General features: G+C 39.1%; 1 protein-coding gene across 3 annotated transcripts in view; it reads left to right on the top strand.

Moving 5' to 3' along the window:
* LOC111838542 (protocadherin-9-like) overlaps positions 1–13,287 on the top strand; it is a 313,609-nt gene that overhangs the window by 44,044 nt on the left and 256,278 nt on the right. The gene's annotated exons all lie outside the window — the stretch shown is intronic.

The raw sequence follows: 13,287 nt of genomic DNA, 5'->3' as shown, positions 1-13,287 counted from the left end.
CTAGAAATGATCGACCAGACAGACAGAAGGGGGGCTTTCTTATCTCACAAGCCATGGAAGGGTAGGGGGGTGTAGGAACTGTCGAATCAGGCAAGTGTGTAAGAATTTAGGATATATTTTTGTTATTTTAAAGAAGGTGGACATGGTTATTTAATTACATTTAATAGGAACTAGTAAGCTGCATTTAGCATCATGCGTCAAATACACATTAAAAACTTTAAAGAATAATGCCTTAGTTGTTTTAATAAAGACATCCTTCAGTAAATGTCAGACATCCTACAGGGTGTCCCCACAACCCCTGCTTATATCATCTACAAGCTTGATTTGAGATGCTTGCTGGAGTACCATGTTAAGTTGACAATGGTAACTGAGATGCAGCCTGCTTAATAGTTAATGAAACATAGTCCAAATTCAACAGTGTCAACGGTACGGTAATACCTCGGTATGAATGGCACGGTACGGTATTTATTGAATCATTTACAGGAAAAACAAAACTAATGAACTCGAAAAAAGTGCCAGAAGTGTTTATTAAACAGTTTACATGAACACTGAACATATCAATGGCATACAAATTAGCCATCTATCTGTAAACTTTGAAACAGGAACTTCAATTTTTCAATTTTAATAACAAAAAATTATTAAACCATGTAAAAAAATAAAGTTTCAATTTAATATTCTTGAAAACTCAGAAAAAATAAAAATAGCAGCCTACTTATTGCAGCTGGCCCATGTGCTGAATGAGTATTTCATTCACTCACACACTCACTTATTTTTTTAAGGAAAATTAGCATATAAACATTATCTGGTAAAAGCTGGGATCTCTGGGCATTTACAATGTCCCCTGCAACAGAAAAAACCCTCTGACTTGGGACTGAGATTGCTGGGACAGAGAGATATGACTTGGCCAAGGTTGACAGCAGTGGGTAACGTTGTGCATTGTCTTTCCACCACTCGAGAGGACAAGCCATGAGTGAGATAGAGGTCTCTGCGGTACAAGTCAATGTCTGCATCAATCTGAGCAGTGTGCTGTGTTCTGCTGTCCCCTTGACTAAAAGAATCCCCAAGGAGATCTTCAAGAATAGGATGGAGGAGAGACACCTCCCACAGCATTTGCTTTTTGTGGCAGGTCAGTTTTTGAGTGTCCAGCTACATGTTCATGGCTGCCTGGTGCTGCACCTTCCTCTTCACTAGGGTTCTGCAGAAGCAAGCAGAGTTACAAAAATTTTAAATGTTAGACACGCACACATAATTTTTGTAAATATTGGGAACTCTAAAAAAGTCACACACACAAAGTATTTTTAAACAAATACCTGGTTCTGCATCTGTGTTGCTTTTAACTTGAGCCTGTTGAAAATTTCATCCCTTTCGCTGTTATTCAGATGGGGGAGGGCCCGGAACCGGGGGTCCAACGCACTGCTCTCATACAGAAACTCTGCTTGCTCCCCTTGGTAACGGTCTGCCAAATCATTCAGTATTGCTGCCTTCATTTGAGAGACGGTGTTTGAGTCTACATCACACGGTGCCATGCTCACTTGAATCATGTGTTTGAGAGGCATGATAAGAGAGATTGTTGGTCGAGATTCGTCGCACAGCACAGTTGTTGCTTTTTTCAAGGGTGTGAGAAGTTTAACGATGTCCTCAGCATCTGCGATGTCAGCTGCGTCTAGAGTGTCTATTTCACGTGCATTGCGCCTGACTTCAGAACTCAGTAGGGCTGCAGCAATTGCCTGTTGTTGCTCCAGGTAGCGCTCAATCATGTCAAGTGAGCTGTTCCACCTAGTTACTACATCCATTATCATTTTATGTACTTGTAGGTTTAACATTTGCTGCTTGGAGGTAGGCACAGCTGTTGCAGTTGAACTGCGGTGAAAAAACGCTGCTACACGCCTCACTCTGCCAAGCAGACGACTGACACGGTTTATCTTCAAACCTACCTGGGACGCAAGGTTTAAGGTGTGAGCAAAACACTTTATATGTGGGGACAGACCAGCCTCTTTCACCGCTACACCCATGTTTCTTGCGTTGTCAGTAACCACAGCGATGCCCTGGTGATTGTTGTTGTAAATCATGTCAAGCTCCCACTCTGAAACAGCCGATTTTAACACCTCGCCTATGTTGTGTCCAGTGTGTGACTCAAAGAGTACCCGTGTCTGTAGGACAAAAGTTTTTATCTCCCATTCACTTGTCATAGCATGTGCTGTGATGGTAACATAGCTCTGAGTAGCTCGTGAAGTCCACCCATCTGTGGTGATTGAGATGCACTCTGCTTGTTTGAGGCTCTGTGCAACTTTCGCCCTTGTCTCTTTGTAAAGAGCTGGTAAAAGTGTGGCCGTGACGGGATTTTATACTTTGGCTCCAGCATGTTTGCTAACCTCTTAAAACCTTCATTATCCACCACCGAAAAGGGGCGTAGGTCTTTGGCTATATATTCACTAATGCATCTTGTGATTTCTTGTGCTTTCGCACTGTTGTGGGGGAGTGAGGCTATAAACGCTTCTTTTATAGTCTTTTGGCCCGACTGGATTTTGCTCCTCGTATCTTCACGTAACTTTTCGAAGTGATGATTTAACAAATGGCTCCTCATGTTAGTCATATTCCCCGACTTGTATTTCACCACAGTCTGGCAGTGCCTGCATACCGTATTTTCTTTGTCTGTCACCTTTTCTCCTTTCTCGTTTCTTTTCAGAGAGAAACCGAAATGCTTCCAAACATCCGATTTAAAACCCGCTTTAGGTTCGACCATTTCCATCTCTTTTCCTTCGCCGCTACAAGCAGCACCCGCATTACTGGATCTGTAGCGACAACAGACCGCAAAGAATGATGACCATGCCTGGGCTGATGGGAATTGTAGTTCCCGCTACCTCCCATTCACTCCATTCGCCTGAGCAAACTTTTCTCAGAAGACCTATCGTTTTATCGAGTCATGCGACCACTGTAGTATCGAAAAAATTTGTTATTGCGGTACGACGGTATTTACAATACCGTTACATCCCTAGAATAAAGACTTAGTTATTTTAATAAACACACTTTTTTCAGTAAATGTTTGTTCATGCTCATGCGCACAAACACACACACCGGTGGTTCTGTCTGTGGATGTGTATCCAAGTCCCCAAAACACACTAACTTAGACGTTCACTAGCCTCATTGTGAAAAAAACAGACAGAAATAGACTTGTAAATTTTAAAGAAAAAACATTAACGGTTTTTGTTTATGTTTAAAGGTATAAAAAACCTTGCTGCCTTTCTTAAATGGCCAGGAAAAATTGGCTCAACACTATTAATAGTTTATATGAGGATGGGGTCTTTGCAACAGTCACAATCCTATCAGTCAAGTATAACTTGCCAAAGTCTTCACAGTCCCTCGTTTCAGCTATGAGGCTGAACTGCATTATTAAGTCAAAGTTCTGTTTCATTTATTTCAAAGCAGACACTTTGTGCAAAAGCTGTTTCCTCATTTCCCTAACGGCAACCAGAATTGGAGGGTCCTTAAAGACCTTTCATAAGACTAAAAACAGGATGGCTGTGTTTTTACCGATGTGAAATAGTGTATTTTGTTTAAAAACACCCTGCTAACAATACACAGCTACTGCTTTTACCATTTAAAACTGCCAGACCCTCTTTCCTCTCTAGCTAGAAAAGCTTGACGCGTCCAGTGACCCCGTTAAAATTACAGCGTTAAAAGTTTTATTATCCTCAAAACGCATTTAAACCAGTAAATTAATAAATTAATGTATTTTATTATTTTAAAGACTATTGAACTCGCTTTGGTACCATATGCTTTTATCTTGTAAGCCGCAGGATAGCGCCATTTCTACCAGCTATAGGCCAGGGTGTGTGTGGGATATTATGCTTAAATTATTTATTAACTCTGATGAATTTATGTTAATATCTACATACACTGAAATGTGAAGACTATTAGTCAGCCTTAATGCAGAGCACCAGAGAGCAGAGAAACAATGACTCGAACAATATTCCACCTAAACAATTCTGAATTCAAAAACTAAGTGAGGATATTACAGAAAAAGAAAATGCACATGCAATTACTGTGATAGAGTTTATCTTGCTCCTTGTTATTATTTCCCCATAACTTTGGTTTAGTTGAATTTAACCCTTCATTCACTAAGTTAATGCTATTGTCCTCCACTATAGTGCACGCCTCAAAGCCACCAAACTCCACTGACAAAAACAGCAATTTTAGGTAGAGCATCATAAAACACTTCAAAATCACCAAAACCATTTTGGTTAGTCTTTCCACTGTTCCAACAACCACCAACTCTGGTTAAGTAGAAAGTAACCCTTAATTAACGGCGTTATATGTGAAAACGTTACGGCTCTACATGGCTTTCCCGCCGACATCGCGCTACTCAGTCAGCAAACCCCAGAGATAAAAAAGTCCTAACCATGCAGATAACCATGAAACACACCTCATTCAGAGTTGACAGCAACAAAATAAAACTCACAAAAATTACTCAGATATTTCTAAGAAACTACTATTTATCTCTCACACTACTAACTTAAATAAATTAATCAAAAGATATGTTAATTACTTACCTCACTGTTAAGTATGCCAAAGGATTCACTCCACGCGCGCTCGTTAATGTCTCAACAGACTTTTCCGCATCTGGTGGACGTAGAGCATGCGCAATAGCTGACGATATCAGAGTCATTGGTTTGATGGACCTCATTCTCATTGGATTGCCATGAATGAATTTAACTCATCAGAATTTTCTCTGAGTCAAAAACAATGAAACATTTAAAGAACATAAAAATTATTTATTCATATAAGGTAAACATATTACTACTTTGCTAATCAAACACATGCCCTGGTTGATTTTTTTGAGTGTAGTTCAATGTCCTAGAGTGGCCTTGGTGAAGCCTGGACTCAAATCAGATTGTGATTTTTTGGCAATACAGTGGAACCTCGGATTACGAGTAACGCGGTTTACGAGTGTTCCGCAAGACAAGCAAAGATTTTTAATAAATTTTGACTTGGAAACTGAGCAAGTCCTGGTTTACGAGCGCCAAGTATCATCAAAAATCATATGGCACACATGCGCTCCTTGTTTTTCTTGTTTTTACGTGCGCTCGGCTTCAAAACAGGAAGTGCATGCATGCACTTCTTGTTTTGACGCCGAGCGCACATCATCACAACTGAACCAATGGTTATTCACTTTCTCACACGGCGGAATTGTGGGTAATCGTCTCCCATGCTCGGTCTCAGTCGGCATGCCTCACTCGTATAGTCAAAATTTAGTAGAAAAGCACCACCTGAATAAGGGCGTAGTAGTGCAAGCGATGAATCTGTTTAATGACAATGCAATGTCCACATTTTTGCGAAATCGAAAAGGAGGCAAAAGATGCTGTCATTGGATGGGTTCCTTGTTAAAGTCGCACAAACAGAAAAAGATTCCAGTGAGCCAACAGATAGCAGTGATTCCGTTAATTATAGTGAAAGTCGTCCTACAAAATAACCCTCCTCTTCTCCTCTCTCGTCTCCCTCACACCATCCACGATTCTTTTCAAAGGTAAAGCGCAGGTTAATTTGTTTTATGTATTTTTACTTTATATTTTGTATTAATAATTTTTATATGAATATTTTTGAGTTGTGGAACGGATCATATGAGTTTCCATTATTTCTAATGGGAAAATTCGCTTTGATATACGAGTGCTTTGGATTACAAGCATGTTTCCGGAACGAATTATGCTCGTAAACCAAGGTACCACTGTACATTGAGATGAACAGCACTCATGCAAACTGACAGGGCTTAAACCAGGGGTGGGGAACCTATTCCTTTTAGGACCTGTGTGGGTGGGGTTTTTGGGATGACCTCTCCATCCAATAAAACAGTGGATCTCAACTCCAGTCCTGGGGACCCACTGTTGCTGGCTGATTAAGAGAACAGCCCAAAAACCCGCACCCACACCAGCCCTGCATGGAAGAGGTTCCACACCCCTGACCTAAATAATATTTGCCAGAAAAAAAAGGAAAATGTTGCATGATCCAGGTGTTCTCAGCTGGATCAAGATTGCAGTAAAAGAGCGTTCTTAACGAAGGAAGTTTGTAATACAGAATTTTGTAATATTTAAAATAGTTTAGGTTGTGTAGATCCATCGTTCATGGCAAGCCTGGAATTATTTCAAGTATAATACACAAAGCTGGGGACACCTTCAATTAGATGCCAGTCCATCAATAAGACCAGACCACACAATCATATATGATGGGGCAAATTAGAATCACTAATTCTACTACCTGCATGTAGAAGTATAGACTATAACCCAATAGTATGTGAAAAGCTCCTGGGGAGTGAACAATACTTTTTGTCATTTTCAGTCAGTATAGTCATTTAGGTGGAGATCTACATGTGATTGGATGTTCCGGTCATTGATTAGGCAAAGTCAAAGTATATTGATACCAATATACAGTATTTGTGTAAATTTGTGCAGGTACAATTCTTACAGGGTTAAGAATGCCTATATTGATTCACCTTTATTTATACATAAAAAAACAGTTTTTGTGGATTGTTGCAGATATTGTACCTAGGTTAATGAGGATCACACAATACCACTCTGGTGTTAAAAAGGAGTTAAATGCCTGGATTTTTAACTGTCACATTTTTGGGGGAGCACTCTTATATCGGTGAAAACTGTTTAATTCCTGTCCAGGCTCGACTACTGCCAGGATTAGAGATCAAATTCTACCTCAAGGCTTCATGTATTGATTGCGCACTGTCAGACTCTGCTATATGCATTGTGGATGGATTAAATCTGATGGTGAAAACATAAATGTATTCATAGACATTCTAGACTGTGCTGACAGCTGACTCCTTCTAAAGCACTTGAATGTCACAGTTTAGCAGCATAAAAAGAAGAATAGAAAAGAAAATCGATGCAGTACAGCTCGAAAAGCCATGAATCTGTTAACTATGCAATGGTTAATATGTTGAGAGGCTTGATTCAACTCAACAATGTTATAAAGAGAAAGATGAAATGTCATTAGAAATTGACACTTGCTTTTCTTTATTAATTCTATAGAAACAGATGAAGTCTTTGGCCTTTGGTTGTCACTTGTGTCATTTCGTTTAAATTCTCTTATTCTACCATGATATAAAGTTCCTCAACATTACCCTAAGCACATAACATTTTCTGAACATTTAAAAAAATTCTCTAAATTAGTTCATTATGGATTTTATGCGTAACCTTTCATCAAAATTAATACAGTGCTATATTGGTAATCATGAAATCCAATTGGTTTTTTAGTCAATCATCATTCAACCCTACAAATGAAGCATTAAGAGATCTACTCCAACTAACTGTTTTTAATATACACTGCTCAAAAAAATTAAAGGAACACTTTGAAAACACATCTCAATGGGGAAAAAAAAATCATGCTGGATATTAGGGATGTAACGATACACTCAACTCACAATTCGATATGATTCATGATTCTGAGTTCACAATACGATTTTCTATCAGAATGAACTGCAGACAAATTTATTAAAAAATATTCCTTTATCTTTCTAAATTGTGCAAAACGTGTCCTATTCTTAACACTGCAACTGAAATTGAATAAAATATTGTTTAAAAAAATCCCAAATCAAAATACATTAAAACAAATGTTGAAATAAACGGTAACGCTTTACATTAACTGCACCTTCATAATGCTGTTATATTGCATTCTTATAAAGTTCAGTATACCTTCATAATGTATTCATTAAGTATTCAGAAATCATTCATAGATATCATGCATGTATACCTTTACATCCTAACATCCCTTAACAGCTGTAATATACATTATTAACAAACATTATATAATAACAAATATTATAATTGTATAATCATGTAATGTTTCAGCCCTACAGAGGGCTGAATTCATACACCCCAAAAATCAAACTAAGAAAATAATGCGGCAGGCTAGTGCATTTTGCCGAAATTTCATTGCAGCAATTCAGAATCGTACTCAGTAATTTGTATGCCCCCCATGTGGTTGTAAGCATACCTAGCAATGTTGAGGCATGCTTCTTATTAGACGACGGATGGTGTCCTGGGGGATCTCCTCCCAGATCTGGACCGGGGCATCACTGACCTTCTGGACAGTCTGAAGTGCAACCTGGTGGTATCGGATGGACTGAAAAATAATGTCCCAGAGGTGTTCTATTGGATTTAGGTCACAAGCATGGGGGCCAGTCAATGGTATGAATTCCTCCCCAGACCATCACTGGCCCACAATGAAACCAGTCATGCTGAACGAAGTTATAAGCAACATACTGTTCTCCACGGCTTCTCCACACCCTTTCGCATCTGTCACATGTGCTCAAGGTGATCTGCTCTCATCTGTGAAAAGTACATGGTGCCAGTGGTACCTGCCAATTCTGGTATTCTATGGCAAATGCCAATCGAGCTCCACCGTCCTGCTAATGGGTTAAGGAACTTCCAGTGGTGTTGCACCGGTCGGCTTTATTTAACATCCGCCCCAAACCGACCCGAGGAAAAAAAAAAAAAAAAAAAACACCAGTGAGCCTGTATTGCAATGGAACCTACCAATGAAGTGTCATTTGTGACACTGTAACCCATAGATGGCATAGATTTGTGCTAGATTCGCATTGAACAGGGTTCCCCCAGTTCTGGCAGAATAAATTTCCATGACTTTCCCAAAATTTTTCCAGTACCACAAGAAAATTTTCAAAAACCCACAAGTTTGCTTGCTTGCAGTTTCAGATAGTAATTGTCCTGCCCTGATCGTCCGCTCCTTCCGTGTGCCACGCCCCCTCGTTAACCTAGTGTGGGATCCTCCTGATCAGCTGTTTCTGGTTGTTGTCATTAGTCCTCTGTATTTATTCCGCGTTTCAGTTTGTTTCCCCAGTCCGGTAATTGTATTGTCCGTCTGCGTTTTGCCTGCCTTACCTGTAATTAAACCCCCTATTCCCCGATACCCTAATGTCTGCGCCTTTGTCTCCGTTCCCTCCCCACTCGGCACGACAATATTATACTTATCATCATAGTGATGCGCGGGGCACCCACGATATTTTAAAAATGTATGCCCGAAAACCCCGTGCATCACTACTGTCCAGCTCTCCTAGAGTAACTGCCTGTCTCCTGGAATCTCCTTCATGCCCTTGAGACTGTGCTGGGAGGCACAGCAAACCTTTTGGCAAAGGCACATATTGATGTGCCATTCTGGAGGAGCTGGAGTACCTGTATTGCAACCTCTGTATTGTCCAAGTATCTGCTCATGCTACCAGTAGTGACACTGACTGTAGCCAAATGCAAAACTAGTGGAAAAAGTCAGAAAAGATGAGGAAGGAAACGTGTCAGTAGCCTCCACCTGTTAAACCATTCCTGTTTTGGGGTGGTCATTGTTGCCCCTCTAGTGCACCTGTTGTTAATTGAATTAATACCAAAGTATTAACTGATTAACAGCCCCCTTTTCACTGACTAGATCAATATCCCAGAAGTTTAATTGACTTGATGCTGTACTGTTATTGAAAAGTGATCCTTTCATTTTTTTAAGCAGTGTATTACATTTTTATTTCACTTATGCTAAATTGCAATTAAACTGCTATTGTCAAATCAATATTGACCATATATACTTCTGTCTGGTTCTTTGGACTTGCCAATGGCAAAATCATGGTTTCGATGATTGGGTCCATCCATCCTGTTGCTGGTCATTCTCTTCCTATTCTTCATTCACCTTTTCCTAGCATTATTTTTTTTTTATTTGTAATGTTCATAATTTCAACACAATCTGATAATATTCCTAAAATAATGTAGCTTTAGTTAGGTTATTTGTGTTTCAAATGGAAATCCAGGCTTAATTTATCCGTATTTTATTGCAGCTTTGCCAAGTGCCAGTCTGTGATGTATTACTTGACTGCTGTATCCTTTGTTGTTCATGATTGTTCCCAGGAGGAAAAAGCTGTCTATGTCTTCACCATCACGTTAGCTTTCGTACCATGGTTTTCTTCACATTTTACCTGTTTTTTTTTTTTTTTTACTTTTCCTTATAAGTTATCTTCAGATCTTCTTCATTTTCCCCCATAAGTGGCATATTATCAGCATATGAAATGTTGTTGATGTTACTTCCTCCACTCCTGAGCCGACAATTGTTTTATTTTAATCCTGCTTCTGTCATTGCAGGCATGGTGATGGTCCTAAACAAGTCTAACTCCTTTACCAATCTGGTACCAGTCATTTTCTGCGTATTCTGTCCTCGATTGGGCGGTCAGTCATATCTATAAATTCTTCATAGGGACAATGAGTTATTCTGGTGCAGCCATATTTCAGAGAACTTTCCATTTATGTACATGGTCAGCACACATAGGATTTGTTGTCACCAGTAAAGCACATCTTGATCTCCTTCTGGTATTGCTTTTTTTCTTTAGATCATCCATTGTAAGTTGGCAATAATGTTTCCTCTTGCTCTGTCTTTCCTGAATCTAGCTTGTACATCTGGGGATTTTCTTTCTAAGCCGGGCTCTAAATCTACTTTGAATGATCTTTAGCATAATCTTACTGGCATGTGATATGAGGGAAACTGTCTAATAGTTTGACACTCTGTCGGGTCTCCTTTCTTTGCTATTGGAATACAAACTAATCCCTTCCGATCTGTTGACTCTTGAGCCGTTTTCCAAATTTGTTGCCATAATTTGGTCAATACTAAATTATGATTGATCCTTCCTCATTTCCTTTTAATATTTCTATTGATGCCATCTACCCTCTTGGCCCTCATTTTCAGTAGTGATCTCTGGGTTAGCCATCTCTTTTTCCACTGTTCAAAGTTATGATCTCATTAAATATATCCTACTTTGCAAAAGAGGTCTTTGTATTCCCTTCATCTTTGCGTGAACAAAACCAAAATATATTACATAACACCTACATACCTAGGAAGTGAGCCATTATAAACAAAGCTGATGTTTTGTAATTAAATCATAATGGTTTATACAGCTTGGTTTGTTTATTCATTAATTTACCACAGGACATAAATTAATTTTCATAGTTAAAGTATTGCATTGCTGGGTTCCAATTTGACTGGGTAGCTTGGACTTTTGTTCTGTTGGTAACTATGTAATACTCCAGCAAGAAAAAGCACCTATTAGAATCAGGTGAATCACCATGTGGTCAAGCTTTCCTCCTAAGTGGTTTCTGCCTATTTTGTAAACATTCTGTCTTGAGGTCATAGCACCAAAATCTGGGGGGTATTCCATGAAAGTAGCTAAATAAAGCCAGACTTACGCGAAAGAGTGAGACTCAAATTAGCTCCATCTCTAAACTTAGCCTCATGTCGTTCCACGAATGCAGTTCAGCTTTAACTAATCGAGGCTTATTCAACTTGCATAGTCTCACTTAGTGCGCACACCCGCGATATTTAAGAAGCCCAAATGAATGGATGAACGATAGATCGACCAAATGAGTCAGAAAGTGTTTAAAACGAGATCGGTGTTTCTTTCTGCCGCAGAACAAACGCTGCTGATGGAGCTGTATGAAAAATACAAAGATGTAATCGTTAAAAAAGGCAATACTGTGGCCATAAACACAGCCAGAGAGTTGGCTTGGCAATGCATTACAGACAGATTAAATGCACAAGTTACGTAAATGTTGCAAGTGCTTGGCACGGTGGTACAGTGGTTTATGCTGTCGCCTTATAATGCAAAAGTTGCGGGTTCGATTCCCATAGCCAACTGGGAACCAGCTGGGTTGAGTTCCCGTATCATTGTTATTGTATAATATTATTTGATCTCCGTTAAAATACTTTCAGTCACATCCGTGTGAAATGTTCTGCACAAATAACCGTATCTTGTCTTTGCTTTTCACTTATAAACTTTCAAAGTAGACTGTGACTAAACAAAATATAAAAATATCTTCCTGTTCATATTATTTTATCAGATTTTTTTTCAATTTCAGTCATTGCATTTCATGTTTGACCTTTGTAAAAGCGTACGCTTTTATTTTACAGTAAAATACCGTTATAACGGACTTCAAGGGACCTGGCAAAACAGTCCGTTATATCCAGAGTCGCTGTATGCCCAGAACACAACTACACGACACTATTTACTCATGCCACACCCCAGCAGACACACTTGTGGTATAGATTATTATATTGTACATGTAGTAATCCAACTTTACCTACCCAGATACGTGACTATTAATAATCCCGACTACGTACGTATCTGCGCTGGATATCACCGGCACGCCACACGCCTTGTAGGCGGAAAAGCATGTCCGTTATAGCCGAACAGAACCACATCTAAAAGCAGCCCTGGAGACGAAATTGTTTGTCCATTATAAGCGAAATTCCGTTATATGCGAGTCCGCTATATCCGATGCTTTTTCTGCATGTTCGTAAAGGCGCATGGCCGGGACCAGCGAACCTCATCAGTTATAGACGATATTCCGTTATAAGTGAGTCCACTATAACGGGATTTTACTGTAATTATTTTGGAATTAATTGGAATGCTAAGACGTGATTTTATAGGCTTTATTATATTGATTATGTAGCAATCTCAGCTTTGTTCTCCATATTATGAAAGTATCACGCAGAGCTTTACTTCAGAAAAGATGGTTTTTATTCTCTGCTTTTTCGTCTTGCTTTTACTCACAGCACTGACTACAAGCTTCCATTTTTTAATATACGTATATACAAGACTCATTATCCCGCTAACTCAAACAAAATCATGTCATTTTGGTACTCCTTACAAATTAACAAAAAAATCAATCAGATAATGTAAAATATAATGTCAGATGACATATAATTCAACAGATTACATGACATGAATAGTAAAATCGTGGAATGTCGTCCGACGGAACGATCTTTTGGGAATCTGTTCCCACACGACGGACGTTCTTTGAGACAACGCTAAACTAAGCGAGACAGTTAGCCTGGTCCCGAGCAGACTTGTTCGGAGGTGCAAGTTACCATGGCAACTCAGCGGGGATTCATTTAAGACACGTTGATGGAACGGAACTCTCACTTAAATAAGACAGACTTATCGAAATAAGCCAGACTTTCCCTTAATCCTGCTTCATGGAATACCCCCCTGGAGCTAAAATAATGGAAAAACAATGAACTATAGTGCTCAGAAAGAACACATTGTGCTTAATGAATTCATAACAATGACTCATGAAATATTCAGTAATAAAGTTTTAAGCTGTCACCATTTATATAACACAAATTGAACTTTTCTTTTAATATATCCACAGTCATGACACTTGACACGTGTTATTTTACAATTGTGTTTACAGTAAAACTATACATGAAAATTAGATCTAAAGCAGACTCTTCATAAACTCATGC

This window comes from Paramormyrops kingsleyae, chromosome 1 (assembly GCF_048594095.1).
Source record: "Paramormyrops kingsleyae isolate MSU_618 chromosome 1, PKINGS_0.4, whole genome shotgun sequence".
NCBI lineage: Eukaryota > Metazoa > Chordata > Actinopteri > Osteoglossiformes > Mormyridae > Paramormyrops > Paramormyrops kingsleyae.
The sequence above is the reverse complement of the archived record's forward strand: the minus strand, read 5'-3'. Positions and strand labels throughout refer to the sequence as shown.